General features: G+C 38.3%; 1 protein-coding gene across 1 annotated transcript in view; it reads right to left on the bottom strand.

Annotated features, from left to right (window-relative positions):
* LOC127451142 (uncharacterized) overlaps window positions 1–15,559 on the bottom strand; it is a 36,350-nt gene that overhangs the window by 5,360 nt on the left and 15,431 nt on the right. Inside the window, exons 2-3 of the mRNA XM_051715599.1 lie at window positions 12,269–13,311; window positions 11,829–11,931 (exon numbers count right to left, since the gene is read on the bottom strand). The gene's annotated coding sequence lies outside the window, so the exon portion shown is untranslated. The remainder of the gene's footprint in view (window positions 1–11,828; window positions 11,932–12,268; window positions 13,312–15,559) is intronic.

Raw genomic sequence — 15,559 nt, forward strand, 5'->3', positions numbered from 1 at the left:
CGCGGCACTTAATGTGCGGACCTCCGCTTTTAATTCCGGGAACGCGGAGGAGCATAAACAAGCCAGTTATGCCCTCCGAAAAACTATCAAAACAGCAAAACGCCAGTACAGGAGCAAGATTGAAGGACAGTTTAACACCACCAACTCTAGAAGCATGTGGCAGGGAATTAACATCATCACGGACTTAGGGAATAAAAACTCCGCCATGAACACCGCTGCCTCTCTACCGGATGAGCTAAATACTTTTTATGCTCGTTTCGAGGGAAATAACACCGCCCTCGCGGAGAGAGCTCTCACGGCCGAAGCTACAGAGGTTAGTTCACTCTGCGTCTCTGTAGCGGATGTAACCCGATCCTTCCGACGGGTGAATATCTGCAAAGCCGCGGGTCCAGACGGCATTCCGGGCCGCGTCATCAGAGCGTGCGCGAACCAGCTGGCTGGTGTTTTTACGGACATTTTCAACCTTTCCCTCTGTCTGTAGTCCCCACATGCTTTAAAACATCCACCATTGTGCCTGTTCCAAAACAATCAAAAATAACTTGTTTAAATGACTGGCGTCCTGTTGCTCTGACCCCCATCATCAGCAAATGCTTTGAGAGACTAATCAGAGATTACATCTGCTCTGTCTTGCCACTCAATCTTGACCCGCTGCAGTTTGCTTACCGCAACAACCGCTCCACTGATGATGCCATTGCATCTACAATACACACTGCTCTCTCCCACCTGGAAAAAAAGAACACTTATGTGAGAATGTTGTTTGTAGACTACAGCTCAGCATTCAACACCATAGTGCCCTCCAAGCTAGATGAGAAACTCCGGGCTCTGGGCTTAAACAGCTCACTGTGCAGCTGGATCCTGGACTTCCTGTCAAGCAGACCCCAGGTGGTTAGAATGGGCAACAACATCTCCTCATCACTGACCCTCAACACTGGAGCCCCGCAGGGCTGTGTTCTCAGCCCACTACTGTATTCCCTGTACACACATGACTGTGTGGCAACACATAACTCCAATGCCATCATTAAGTTTGCTGATGACACGACGGTGGTAGGTCTGATCACTGACAATGATGAAACAGCCTACAGAGAGGAGGTGCACACTCTGACACACTGGTGTCAGGAGCACAACCTCTCCCTCAACGTCAGTAAGACAAAGGAGCTTGTGGTGGACTTCAGAAGAAAAGACAGAAAACACAGTCCCATCACCATCAATGGAGCACCAGTGGAGAGAGTCAGCGGCTTCAAGTTCCTGGGTGTCCACATCACTGAGGAACTCACATGGTCTGTCCACACTGAAGTCGTTGTGAAGAAGGCTCATCAGCGCCTCTTCTTCCTGAGACGGCTGAGGAAGTTTGGAATGAACCGCCACATCCTCACATGGTTCTACACCTGCACTGTGGAGAGCATCCTGACTGGCTGTATCTCCGCCTGGTACGGCAATAGCACCGCCCACAACCGCAAAGCACTGCAAAGGGTGGTGCGAACTGCCAAACACATCATCGGAGGTGAGATTCCCTCCCTCCAGGAAATATATACAAGGCGGTGTGTGAAAAAAGCTCGGAGGATCATCAGAGACTCCAGCCACCCGAGCCATGGGCTGTTCTCACTGCTACCATCAGGTAGGCGGTATCGCAGCATCAGGACCCGCACCAGCCGACTCCATGATAGCTTCTTCCCCCAAGCAATCAGACTTCTGAACTCTTGATCTCCCACGATCAAAATACATCAGCCCTGCACTTTATTACTCTTTTATCTCACACCGGACTGTCATAAATTATATTACTGTTATTATATTATGTCTCTCTTAACAACTGACTATCAACCGACAGCCTGAATGTCAATACAGTACAATACTGTACATTCTATATATATATATATATATATATATATATATATATATATATATATATATATATATATATATACTTTTTTATATATATTTTAATTTTTAATTTTTATTGAATAATGTGTATCTATATAGTATCTATATAGTAAAAAACAAAAAACAAAAACAAAAACAGCATATTGTATACTGTACAGTGTATGTTATTATTTGTATATTGTTGAGTGTAATTATGTGTATAACAGATGTTTAAATTGTGTTGTGTTAATTTGATGTTTTAAGTTGTGTAATTATGTATAACAGATGTTTAAATTGTGTTGTGTTAATTTGATGTTTTAAGTTGAGTGTAATTATGTGTATAACAGATGCTTAAATTGTGTTGTTAATTTGATGTTTTAAGTTGAGTGTAATTATGTATAACAGATGTTTAAATTGTGTTGTGTTAATTTGATGTTATTGTAAATTGGTATATGTCTCATCACTGTCACGACTGCTATGTTGATCGGAACTGCACCCAAGAATTTCACACACCATTGCACTTGTGTATATGGCTGTGTGACAATAAAGTGATTTGATTTGATTTGATTTGTTATTTCCCTCAAAACGAGCATACAAATATTAAGCTCATCCGGCAGAGAGGCAGCGAGTTTTTATTCCCTTTGAAGTCCGTGATGATATTAATTCCCTGCTACATGCTTCTAGAGTTGGTGGTGTTGAACTGTCCTTCAATCTTATCCCTGTACTGACGTTTGGCTGCTCTGATAGTTTTGCGGAGGGCATAACTGGCTTGTTTATGCTCCTCCGCGTTCCCGGAATTAAAAGCGGAGGTCTGCGCATTAAGTGCCGCATGAACATCTCTATTAATCCACGGTTTCTAGTTAGGGTAGATCTGCATTGTTTTGGTCGGCACTACATCATCTATGCACTTCCTGATGAAACATGTTACGGTATCAGCGTAGACCTCGATATCGTCATCAGAGACAGACCGGAACATCTCCCAGTCCACGTGATCAAAACAGTCCTGTAGCATAGAATCTGATTGGTCCGGCCACACTGGATCGTTCTGAGAGTGGGTGCTTCATGTTTCAGTTTCTGCCTATAAGCAGGCAGAAGGAGAATGGAAGAGTGGTATGATTTGCCAAATGGTGGGCGGGGGAGGGATTTGTAGCCATCCCGGAAGGGAGAGTAGCAATGGTCCAAAACTCGGTCCCCTCGTGTGTTGAAACTTATGTGTTGAAACAAACAAAAAACTGCAATATTGGGTCGGAGCACGCAGTGTTGCAGCCATACTCTGTGCCATCTTGAATGACCTCATCAACCATCAGAATGGGGAAAAAATGTTATCTCAATGATTTCGACTGTGGCATGATTGTTGGTGCCAGATGGGCTGGTTTGAGTATTTCTGTAACTGCTGATCTCCTGGGATTTTCTCACACAACAGCCTCTAGAGTGTTCAGAGAATGGTGTGAAGAACAAAAAACAACCAGTGTGTGGACGAACACGCCTTGTTGATGAGAGAGGTCAATGGAGAATGGCCAGACGGGTTCGAGCTGACAGAAAGACTATGGTACTCAAATAACCCCTCTGTACAATTGTAGTGAGCAGAATAGCATCTCAGAATACATAGCATGTCGAACACTGAGGCAGATGGACTACAACAGCAGAAGACCATGTTGGGTTCCACTTCTGTCAGCCAAGAACAGAAAACTAAGGCTGCAGTGGGCCTACCATTTGTGTACCTCAGCAGAAATCCAGATTTGTCAGACCAGGCGATGTTTTTCCAATCGTCTTCTGTCCAGTTTTGGTAAGCCTGTGCCCACTGCAGCCTCAGTTTCCTGTTCCAAGCTGACAGTACTCGGAGGTGTCTTCTGCTGCTGTAGCCCATCCACCTCAATGTTCGATGTGTTGTATGTTCAGAAATGCTTTTCTGCATAAAGCTGTTGTAAAGTGTGGTTATTTGGGTTACTGTCACCCTCCTGTCAGCTTGGACCAGTCTGGCTATTCTCCTCTGACCGCTGTCATTAACAAGCCGTTTTCACCCACAGAACTGACGCTCGCTGGATGTTTTTTGTTTTTTGCACCATTCTCTTCACACTCTAGAGACTGGTGTGCATGAATATCCCAGGAGATCAGTAGTTACAAAAATACTCAAACCAGCCCATCTGGCACCAACAATCATGCCACAGTCTAAATAACCGAGATCACATTTTCCCCATTCTGATGGTTGATGTGAACATTAACTGAAGCTCCTGACCCATATCTGTATGATTTTATACATTACACTGCTGCCACACAATTGGCTGATTAGATAGTTGCATGAATAATTAGATGTACAGGTGTACCTAATAAAGTGGCTGGTGAGTGTAGTTGCTCCAGATATCTCGATATCGTGAATCTGCTTTTCCAATACATCCGAAAAGTGATCCACTGGATTAATACCTGGTGAGGACATTGGTGTACTGTATAATGAACACAGTATCAATAACCAGCTTGAGATGACGTGTGCTTTGTGACAAAAAGGAATGCATATAGTCATCTGATGAGCCTGATAACTGCAGTATCGTCAGCAAACTAAGGGGCTGTTTACACCAAACCGTTAAAAAAAGCTAGATGCAGCAGCATGAACAGAGCAGGATGCAGGTGTCTTGAGACACGTTTTTTAAAAGCTGAAGTTCTTTTTTACCTGACAAGGCATCTAAAAAATGCATCACTCCTTCGCGAAACCCTGCAAAAACATTGAGATTCAGTGGACTGTTCAAATTAGTCAGTCTAGCGCTTATTTATATAATAAAAAACAAAAACAAAAAAAAAACAGCACAGACTGAGGCAAGATTGTGCTCGGGTTGAACGGTCCCTTAACGATTTGATTGATCTTGTGTTTGGTGACAAAGTCGAGGATCAACATGGTGTACTGTAGTTGGCTCAGTCTACAGCCATGAGTGGCACTAGTGTTGAGTATGATGGGGGGAGAAGTTCTGACTCTGGACATAGAGTAGGAGCCTTTGTTTTCCACCAGAGTAAAAGCAAGGTGGGTGGCAGTTACTATGGTACCCTGTTATGAATGTAGGCTAGGGCAGGGGTCATTATGGTACACAGCCAGATGACAGCATGCCCGGGAATCTGCTCCGAAGACACTGAAGTCCTGCTGTGTATCGCATCGCCTCTCCCGTCTCCAGTGCAACGTAAGTGAAATGTGGGCTGTAAACATATGCTCTTAGATGTAGAGGATTACAGATGTTTGTTTTTTTATATGGTACCACATAGTACTCATGCTACTACTAAACTTTAAAGTCCTATTTTAAAATTTGCATTTGACCATGTCATCTTCACATCCGAAAAGATGCCTGAGTGCCTGCTTCATTCTTCGTCATTCAGACTGACAGGAACAAACTGTTAATGCCGGTTAATCGGTTAACTGTCTAGATCCCTAGTGTAGGCAAACTTGTGAGGTTCCAAAGTAGGAGAAATTGTGGCTGTGCCATGACCAGCTGCTCTCGAAACAGAGCTAATATGTTTTCAATATGTTGTAAAGACATCTAGAAGTAGGTGATCTCCGTTAGCACATCTCTGGTGATACTATTCAGGGCCAAACATTCTCTGAGGGTTTACTTTTTGTAGGGTTCTCCTCATATCCTTTTGTGTTCCATGGAAAAAAGAGAGTCAAATGGGTTTGGAACAACATGAGGCTAAGTAAATGAAGACAGAAGTTTCATTTTTGGGTGAACTATCCCTTTAAATGCCAAATCTGCCTGAATGTCAATACAGTACAATACTGTACATTCTATATATATATACTTCTTTATATATTTTTATTTTTCATTTTTTATTGAATAATGTGTATCTCTATAGTGCGTATTGTATACTGTACAGTGTATGTTATTATTTGTATATTGTTGAGTGTAATTATGTGTATAACAGAAGTTTAAATTGTATTGTGAATTTGATGTTATTGTAAATTGGTATATGTCTCATCACTGTCACGACTGCTATGTTGATCGGAACTGCACCCAAGAATTTCACACACCATTGCACTTGTGTATATGGCTGTGTGACAATAAAGTGATTTGATTTGATTTGATTTGAAATCTTGCACTCTGAGCAAAGGATCGACCTGTTCAGTTCTCAGCTGACAGGAGTGGAACCCTGTGTCTTCTGCCGCTTGGCGCCTTCCTGCCAGCTTCAACCAGCCTGGCCATTCTCCTCTGACTCTCTCATTTACGAGGCATTTTCGCTCACAGGACTGCTACTAACTGGATGTTTTTGTTCTTTTCACTATTGTCTGTAATCTTGCGTGTTAAAATCCCATGAGATCAGAAGGTTCCCGAGATACTCAAACACCACACCATCTGGCACCAACAATCATTCCACAGTTAAAATAACTTAGATCACATTTCCTTCTCATTCTGATGTTTGGTATGAACAACAACCGTAACTCTTGACTGTGTCTGCATGATTTTATGCATTTAATTGCTGGTACATGATCACCTGATCAGATTTTGCATTAACAAGCAGGTATAGAGTGCAAGAGTGCCCACACATTTTTAAAAATGAAGTTGAAATAATGCAGACTGATGGCTTTTTACAGGGTTCCCATGTCTTAGCATTTTTAAGACTTTTGAAAGATTGATTTAAGACATTTTAATACCAATTAAGGCCTTATTTTTATTTTACTCTGGCACCAACAATCATTCATGTGATTATCTAATCAGCCAATCGTGTAGCAGCAATGCAGTGCATAAAATCATGCAGATACAGGTAAGGAGCTTGGCTTAATGTTCACATCAACCATCAGAATGGGGAAAAAATGTGATCTTAGTGATTTGGACCGTGGCATGATTGTTGGTGCCAGATGGGCTGGTTTGAGTATTTCTGTAACTGATGATCTCCTAGGATTTTCACGCACAACAGTCTATAGAATTTTCTTAGAATGGTGCCAAAAACAAAAAACATCCAGTGAGTGGCAGTTCTGTGGACGGAAATGCCTTGTTGATGAGAGGGGTCAACAGAGAATGGCCAGACTGGTTCGAACTGACAAAGTCTATGGTAACTCAGATAACCACTCTCTACAATTGTGGTGAGAAGAATAGCATTCTGAGATGCGGGTTGGCACTGTTTTGGCGGCACGAGGGGGATCTACACAATACTAGGCAGGTGGTATGAAATCAAGATTAAGTGTTTTTTGCCTAGAGTCTAGATTATGTGTGTGCCATGGGCCACAACTGGTTCCTGACAAAAGGAATGGAGAAATCACTATGCTTAATTATAAAGTTAACATCACTATAATATTTGCTGTCTTTGCTTGTGTTGTTATTGTTTTTCCTCAATCTCGGATAGGGATGTGCCAGGGTGGTCGACTAATCGACTAGTCGTCTAACAACTGACTAGTCAATTAGTGGGGTTGACTACTAACATGAATACTTTCAGTGGTGGTGGTTTTAATGGGAGACGTAATTCTCAAATTAATTGAGAGATGCAACTTCTGTTAAAGCGTTTTTGCATGGTGATAACTTGCTTTGCTTAACAGTAAATAACAGTCAGCACAGTGAAACACTTTGCAAGAAGTTTCGTCTCTTTAATGCTTTAAGTTTAGTCTTTTTACAAGCTGTTGTTACAGCAAAGCACTGAATAAACAATACTATTTTAGACAATAACTGTCAGACATTAAATCCTCTGCTGTGAGTAACATTCATGTATTTGTGAGGTGATGTGGAGAGATTAAAATCTTTTGCTGATTCTGTCTTAACTGCTTAAATAAATAGTTGCAATAAAAATGTTTAAACTGCTTGTTGTCATGAACTAGATGTTTTCCCGCAATATTATCTTGCAGTTCTGCGCTTTTGAATGGGCAGCGAGGATTGCCTTGAAGCACTCCAGTTACACTGAAGCGTGTCATTGTGCCGCTCTGTATTGGAGACTTTCTTATTTCTTACTTTGATAGTTTTGTAAAATAAGATGTTATAGTTATTTATCCTATGTATTTGTTGAATATCGTTAGTCACCATGTTGAAGTACTGCACTTAGCGTCCGTATATATCCCTCTAATATGTGTCTTCACACCGACTAGTCATTCAAACCACAGACTGGCTAGTCGATTTTGAAAATGTGCACTTTGCACATCTCTAATCTCAGACATAACTTTTATATCTAATTTATGAGGTTTGGTTAAGGCGACCTTAGGTCTTTAACTGCTTTTGGCAAAGTTTGGCGTTTTCTGCTTGCCAATAAAAGAGACAAAGGGTGTTTTCAGACCTCTAGTTCATTTTCTTTGTTCCAAAACAGGGGCATTTGCAAAAGGTAGCATTTCAAAATAGACAAAATCTTATTAATAAAAGTAATAACTGTCCTCTCATTGGTCAGATTATTTGTGCGCTGTTCTGGGGTTTAGGGTTTGAGGTGCCATGGTCTGTTTTTATTCATAATTAGTTACTTTTGCGATATCTTTTGAATTAGAAAGTGCCTTTTTCTAACAGTCACTTCGCTGAGAGTGCTCTCTCTCACACACACACATGGTTATCATAAGGATATTAAGGCTGTTGCTGTAGCAATTTTTTACCAACACGGTTGTTAAGGGCTAATCACCAGTGGTGAAAGGTGTTGTTAGGTTGTTGGAGGGCGGGGTATGTAGTGTTCGTAAATTATACGTTTATTGTGGGTTAAACATTAAAAAGTGCGTAATTGAACACAAAATAAAAACCCTTTGTAAAATTTCACAAAATACTCAAAATAACATCAATAAAAAACAAATTTTCATTGGTTTATCATTTCTGTCAGTTATTGCACTATACAGCCCATCTTATACGTAAGTAACCTGTATACGTCAATGTCTTAAAATATTCCAGATTGTCAGATTCTGTTAATATTGCTAAACTCGACTAAATGCCACTAAACAGGTGGACAATAATTATATAGTTCAGTCTCACCTTTGCTGAAAGCTTTTTTCATTGTCAGATGCTTCTAATTTTTTTTAGACAAGAAAAAGCAACATTGTCTGGTTTTGAGAAGATCTCATTTGAGTTATGATGTTTCCAGCCGCACTGAATACACTTCCAGAATGCGGTGTTAATCTCGTCAACGAAATTACTGACAAAAATGTTTCTTTTTAATTTTTATATATATATATATATATATATATATATATATATATATATATATATACATTAACAAAGATGGGATCATGCAGGATAATTAAAATGTTTTAATACAAACATTGTTTAAAAAAAAAAAAAGATGAGAAATAAACAACACTGCAAGATACTACCAATGCACTGACAATAGGCCTCATTCATGAAACACGAGCAGAACATTTTTTTTTTTTTTTGTAAATGGTTTGTAAAGCCGTTCTGACGTAAATTCTTGGATTCATGAAAGTTTTTGTATTTTCAAAATGTTAGTTGGTGTGAACAAAATTTACACCTGCTCCCGACCACGTGTAAATCATGCATACGACATTCAAATGTGTATTGTTCTTTCAGACTACATTTTGATAGAAGTTAAATTAAATAAGTAATAAAAACATTTAATAATAATTAAATGATTGAAATTAACCTTAAAAAAATAACATAATTATAAAAAAAAGTAGAAAAATAAGTTCTGGTTTAAAAATTATTTTTAAAACAAAGCCTATATTTATTTGCGTTTCTTTACTGCTTGAATTTATTTTTTCATTGTATATATTTTTTCCAATTCTGCTTATCGTTTTTCCAGCAGAAGTGCTTGACATGGGGTGAAAAGTTCACGGAAAGACGCAGTTTACCTTTTATTTTCTCCAAACAATTAATGCCCTTTAAAGCGACTAGTTAAATATATGAGCTCTATAATTTAGGTTTCATGTTTTAGCATAGGTATTGATAAATCATGTTCAGTTGATAACATATGGTCAATGCTAATGCTGTTAAACCCATAAATAAACACATCCACAGGTGTGTACACAATACAACAGGGGAAATAAAATAAAAATCTTACAGCGTTTCAGTCAACGATCTTCTTCATGCATTATATTAATTTCTCTTAAGATTCTTCCAGTTTCACGTAGCCTATATCAATGTTACCATTTTTATTGACTTCTTGAAGTGTTTGATTCACAAAAGATTCTCCAATGACAGAAAAAATGTGCGATGACAGTAAGTCCTCACTTTGAGCGTGTGCTTGCTAAACCAAAAATGTACTATGTAAATGCACTTCATTCATAAAAAGATTTCATTACTGTTCCGCATAGATGTTAAAAGCATTTAGTTCATGAATAAACTCTTCTGTGCATGCTTCAGTCATGGACGAATGGACGTGCAGTTGATTCAACTAATCTGCAATCAGTTGTGTTGTCTGCGCATCAACACAACCGAATACAAAACACTACGCCGAGTCGTTAGGTGTGCGCTTGGCTTGTGTTGTGTACTAAATGCGTGTCACACGTGAATATGTCATTGCCGTAACGCGCTATGTAGTGCAAAATCAAGAAGTCTCTAAAAAATGGAAAATGAATAAGTAACTAGGATGAAGAATCCACAACAGTTATTAAGGATCTAATACTTTACTATACAACTATGCAAACGAATCGTTCACGTTATTGCCGTGTTCATATTTGTCAAACTAAACAAACAAAGGGGGCCTCATTTATAGACTTTCGTAAAATTATCTTAAATATGAACATTTGACAATTTCCTAAATGTTCCTACGAACGATTTATAAAACACCCATACGCATGAAGAAATGTTTATAAAATCGCAATTCATCTTAAAATCATGCACACAGTGCATGGACTTCGCCTACAGAACGCCCACAAATATCCCAATATGGTGAGACAGAATACAATAAAAGCGCATGCGCAAGTTATTTTTTCCATTTATTCATTAATTTATGAATTGATCTTGTGTGGTTGGCAAGGTTTTCTAAAAAAGTGAGTGCAACTAACGGTTTCTGCCCATATAATGCAGCCAATTCAACAACTCCTCATCAGTTATTCATTTTCATTATCAATAATAAATCCATTCATTGACTGAGTTCACTGTAAATACACACCCTTCTTTAACCAATGTATATTCTTGCTAAACCTTAATTCCAAAAAGAGGTATACATGCTCTTTTACATATAATACAATCTGCATAGTCTGCATGGCAATCACATTCTGTATAAAATGCGTGTTTTTTCCCGCTGTTCTCTTCAGCTTGCTCTTGCCATTAATCAAATGTCATTTTAGGATTTTAGTCAAATCATTTATTTTTATGTCCTCAACCACAGTAGACAAGAGGATGAAGGGTGAATTGATGAAAAAATGAAGGCAAGTTTTAAATATAAAACTGCTGTGGTGCTTTCGACAATCTGTATATTGATTTAGCTATGTTGTAAGGACTGTACTATATAACTATATATCTCCTCCTCCTCGCTCCAAAAATGTGCTTGATATAGCCTATTACATACCGTGCATTACACCTGCCTGTTATCTCGTAGGTCTTAAAATGTATTTAGTATGGAAACATGCAGATAGGGCTATAAAAAAATATTCTGTTACAGTGGATAGCCAAAATAAATTATTTACATTTCACATACATAATCTTATTAATACCACATTCTGACTCATATCGAAATATTCTTGTTCACATAAACATGCTAAATCATTTATTAATAAATTCAGTCTGTCACTGACTACTTGTTTTTGCATTACTAAAATGTAAAAAATAATGTCAGTGTGCACTGGCAGACCAGAGCAAAAGCACAAAAAACGTTCCTACGCATGCTTGTCAGTTGACGTACACATAAGAACATTTTTAAGTCAGTTTCTGCCTTTATAAATCCGGATTTGAAGTAGGATCAAATCCAAGGAATTTAGGATGAAATCTGATCGTACGTATGTTTTATAAATGAGGCCCCATGTTCCAAATAACTTTTTCCAAACAAACTAGGTGTGAAAACACCCTAACTCACTTGCTCACCATAGAGTTAAAGGTCACACACTAAAGCAGCAATACCAGTATGGTGAAAGTTTATCTGCTTACATGTGGGTCATGTTAGTATAGGTTGACGTACTCTGGACTATACTCTGATAGGCCATTGCTGCGGGAGAGTCTAGAACTTCACTTCCTTCGTCACAGCTTTTCCCTTTGGAAATCAAAATACAGAACCACATTTAGAGAACTTGAAACTGCTGGCTGCAGACTTTTCTTTAGACACTTCATAAGAACCACAATGGGGAGATTTTTGATTCTTCACTGGTTCCTTATACTGAATACATAATGCAAATTTAAAAAACAAGGAAACAATCTCACAACTTAAAGAAACGGGACCCACTGCAGACCTACAATGGAATGTGTTACCCTTCCTCATATCCAAACCACTTAATTAAAAACAAACTAGGGATAGTATTTCATCAAAGATTTACTAAAACTGGTTAAAAAGATTCTTATCCTTGTGACTGGATTGAAACTGGGGTGTTTACCTATCCGTGGGTCCAGGGGTACTCTGCCCAGAAGAGCGAGATTTAGCTCCTCACACATCCTCTCTGCACCTCCTGTATTCAATCCACAAAGAGAGAGGAGGGGTATCAAAAACAACTAGATAATGTGAGACTTTCTTTTTTAGGACAGAATGCACAGGGCCATAACCACCACAGACATTGAAAGAGTCTGAGTCAATATTCAGATAAGTGGTCGAACATTCTGGGTTTTTAAATAACAAATTCATACATTTTGCCCTCCTTACTCTTGAATATTTGGTTACACCCTTGAGAATACAGATTATAATTATATGGAAAAAGGCCTTAACAAGTGTGTGGGTAAAATATAACTTTAAATATACTAAAAGAAAATGTAATAAAATGTATAGAACAATTAAAGCTGAAGTGTGTAAGATTTGCAACACTAGTGACACCAAATGAAATTGCAAAGACAATCAGTTTTTAAACAAATTCTAGAAAATGTCCCCATCTTCCATTAGTACCATAGAGCCACCACTACAAAGCTACAGTGTTTACACTTTTAGGTGAAATCAATCTACCAATGGCTTACTTATAGCTGACTGTATCTTAAGCTAAATAAAAAAAAAAAATATAAAAAAACACCTTTAAACCTGTTAAAATAAAAAATAAAGTGCAAAACCAATATATACAGAAAAAAACAATAGTCAACCGTAATGTGCTGAGTTTTTCTGGATGAATCTAAAATTTATACTTGTATACTATACCTTGCCAAAGCCAAACCAAATGTGGAGTGATGTAGTGGACTGAAACACTTAAGTGGTAAGTGGAAGGCTGTTGGTTCAATCCCCACAGCCACCACCATTGTGTCATTGAGCAAGGCACTTAACTCCAGGTTGCTCCAGGGGGATTGTCCCTGTAATCAGGGCACTGTGAGTTGTTTTGGATAAAAGCGTCAGCCAAATGCGTAAATGTAAGCCACTCATGTTCTCTATCACACCTATGATGGGTAATTTGAACTTTTTACAGAATCAGATCTCTTTTCTCACATCCTGCAGAGACACTTCCTATTTATAAAGGGAACAAACAAACAAAATAAAATATATATATATGAATATCACAGTGATGATTAAAAAATGCAGTTACAAATAGTAATAAGGATTATTTACTAACACTAAATTCTGTTATACACACATTTTAGACATAGCAGGATTTTTATGTTGACAAGAGATTCATGGAATAGTTCCTTAAAGAGATGAAAAATGAAAATTCTGTCATCATTTCCTCATCCTCATGTTGCTACAAACTCATATGACTCACCTTCCCCTGCAGAACACAAAAGGGAATGTTAGGCTGAATGACATGCATGTATGGTGATTCATTCAGCCTAACATTTCCTTTTGTGTTCCAAGGAGGAAAGAAAGTCATACTGAGTAAATTATGAAATAATTTTTATTTTTGGCCTAAGTATCCCTTTAAGATCTGATGGCAGTAAAGTGCCATAAAGAATGTGACCTGAATTAAGTACAGTGTTTACTTGGTGAATTAACCTCTCCCAAAGCATTTAAAACAACGCACATCTCTACAAGACATTCAGGTATTACAATATGCCGCTGCCCTGAAAACAAACAATGACCTTTTCCATTTATGAGGAAGTATGAGTGCTATAATGTGCCCTTTCACTCTGCCTTAACAAAAACCCATTTAAACATTAATCACCTCCGATGTAACTAATCATCTGTCTGGTATTCAAAACTTGAATGCTTAGTGGTGTGAAACATTTGTGGCTTCTTAAAGTATTTCAGACGCATAAGATCTACAGTGGCCAGAAAAAGTATGTGAACCCTTTGGAATTAGCTGGTTTTCTGCATTAATTGGTCATAAAATGTGATCTCAACTTCATCAAAGTCACAAGTAGAGACAAACACAATAAGCTTAAGCTAACAACACACAAACAATTATATTTCATGTCTTTATTGAACACATCCCATTAAACATTCACAGTGCTGTGGAAAAAGTAAGTGAACCCTTGGATTTAATAAGTGGTCGATCCTCCTTTGGCAGCAATAACCTCAACCAAGCGTTTCCGGCATTTCTCAGCCATATTCTTAGGATGTCTGGTGTTAATGGCTCTCTTGAGGTAATTCCACAGCATCTTTAATGGGTTAAGGTCTGGGCTCTGACCGGGCCACATGGAAAAAGACAGTGTGGTTGTTTCAAGGAGCACAATACTTGCTGACCCCTCTCCAAACATAGCATTTATGGTTGTGACCATAAAGCTCTATTTTGGTCTTATCACTCCAAATTACAGTGTGCCAGAAGCTGTGAGGCGTGTCAGGGTGTTGTCGGGCATATTGTAACTGGGCTTTTTTGAGGCATTGGCTTCTTTCTAACAACTCGACCATGCAGCTCATTTTTGTTCAAGTATCGTCGTATTGTGCTCCTTGAAACAACCACACCGTCTTTTTCCAGAGCAGCCTATATTTCTTCTGAGGTTACCAGTGGGTTTTTCTTTGTATCCCGAACAATTCTTCTGGCCGTTGTGGCTGAAATCTTTCTTGGTCTACCTGACCTTGGCTTGGTATCAAGAAATCCCTGAATTTTCCACTTTTTAATAAGTAATTGAACAGTACTGACTGACATTTTCAGGCTTTGGATATCTTTTTTATCCTTTTCCATCTTTATATAGTTCCATTTCCTTGTTACGCAGGTCTTTTGACAGTTCTTTTCTCCTCCCCATGGCTCAGTATCTTGCCTGCTCAGTGCATCCACGTGAGAGCTAACAAACTAATTGACTATTTATACACAGACACTAATTGCAATTTAAAAAGCCACAGGTGTGGGAAATTAACCTTTAATTACCATTTAAACCTGTGTGTGTCACCTTGTGTGTCTGTAACAAGGCCAAACATGCAAGGGTATGTAAACTTTTGATCAGGGCCATTTGGATGATTTCTGTTACCATTATGATTTAAAAAGGAGCCAAACAACTATGTGATGATAAATGGCTTCATATGATCACTATCCTTAAATAAAAGACAGTTTTTTTTTTTTTTTTGCATGATCAGTCATATTTTCAAAATCATTGCCAAAATTTCACAATTTCTGCCAGGGTATGCAAACTTTTGAGCACAACTGTGTGTGTATGTATATATATATATATATATATATATATATATATATATATATATATATATATATATATTTACATTGTTTGGGCCACCAAATATTGTAATGATTAAATTTAAAAACTTTTGTTTGAAATCTGCCTTCATAATATAGTTGACACTTGCCTTAATGTATTCACATTTTTCC

This window comes from Myxocyprinus asiaticus, chromosome 14, assembly GCF_019703515.2.
Source record: "Myxocyprinus asiaticus isolate MX2 ecotype Aquarium Trade chromosome 14, UBuf_Myxa_2, whole genome shotgun sequence".
NCBI lineage: Eukaryota > Metazoa > Chordata > Actinopteri > Cypriniformes > Catostomidae > Myxocyprinus > Myxocyprinus asiaticus.